Raw genomic sequence first — 1,143 nt, 5'->3', positions numbered from 1 at the left:
CAATATCTCCGAGGTATGCCTGTAGTTCAAACTGATGCAACTCCTCATTGGAATTCACCAGGAAAAAAGAATTCAGCTGCATAGTTCAGTAGTTTTCCCAATATATGAACTGGAGAGGAACCATTGGAAAAGGAAAGGCTGATATGCAAGGGTTTAAAGAAGGTTACAGTGTTCTTATGACAAATCACATTTGCAGATAACACAAGATCATTTATGTTAATCCACACTAAACTAGAATGTGGAAACCTCCAGAGTGCTTTCTCTCGGTTCCCAGGCAATGTGCTGACAGATATAAAGCAAAGCATATTAAAAGAAATCATTTGAATGAATCATACAGCTTGTTGGGTTGTAGATGCATTACAAGCACACAAGAAATGGGACCTGGATGGATGCCTTTGCAGACAGTGCAGTGAAAACCTTGCAAAGAAATAATCAAATAAGATATTAGATGTATAAAGCAATCAATACTGAGAAATCAGGATGCTGTTTGATAAAATCAAAGGAACATCCTGACCTGGTAAAACGTGTTCAGATCTAATCCTCATGTCTATATTTAGAGACAGAGAAATGGACAAGTCCAGATATGGACACAAAAAGGATCTACTATGAGAGACATGCGTGTGAGGAGAGAATGAAGTGATTAGGACAATTTCATATATCATCATAGAAAAATAGGGCTGGAAGGGATCTCGAGAGGTCAACTTGTGCAAAACCCTGCTCAGGGCTGGATTATGCCTATCTGAACCATCTTATCCAAATGGGAAGGAAAACAAAAGATTTTGGTCAAAACCTTTTTGATACAAAAGTACCTTTTCACAAAAATCTTGTTAAAAATGTAGGTTTCCATTGAAAAACTTAATAATGTAAGATGCTTGGCTTTGGCAACGAAACCAGATACATTTTATTGGAAGCCTAGAACATTTTGATGGAACCTGGAAAAAAAATCCACTCTGAGTATATTTTTCCCAGAAAAAAATATGTTGGTCTAGCTACCATAACGAGCCCATGACTTATTACTGTTTGTAGATGATATTGGTTGTACTGTTAAAAGTGCTGACAGCAGCTTTAAAACAAATATAGCCACAGGATCCTTTCCCCACCTCATAAGGCGGCGCACTGCCAGATTGCCTTTTTCTCTTCCAG

Source organism: Crocodylus porosus, unplaced genomic scaffold, assembly GCF_001723895.1.
Source record: "Crocodylus porosus isolate Cpor-Errol unplaced genomic scaffold, CroPor_comp1, whole genome shotgun sequence".
Classification (NCBI taxonomy): domain Eukaryota; kingdom Metazoa; phylum Chordata; order Crocodylia; family Crocodylidae; genus Crocodylus; species Crocodylus porosus.
Note: the sequence above shows the minus strand (reverse complement) of the source record.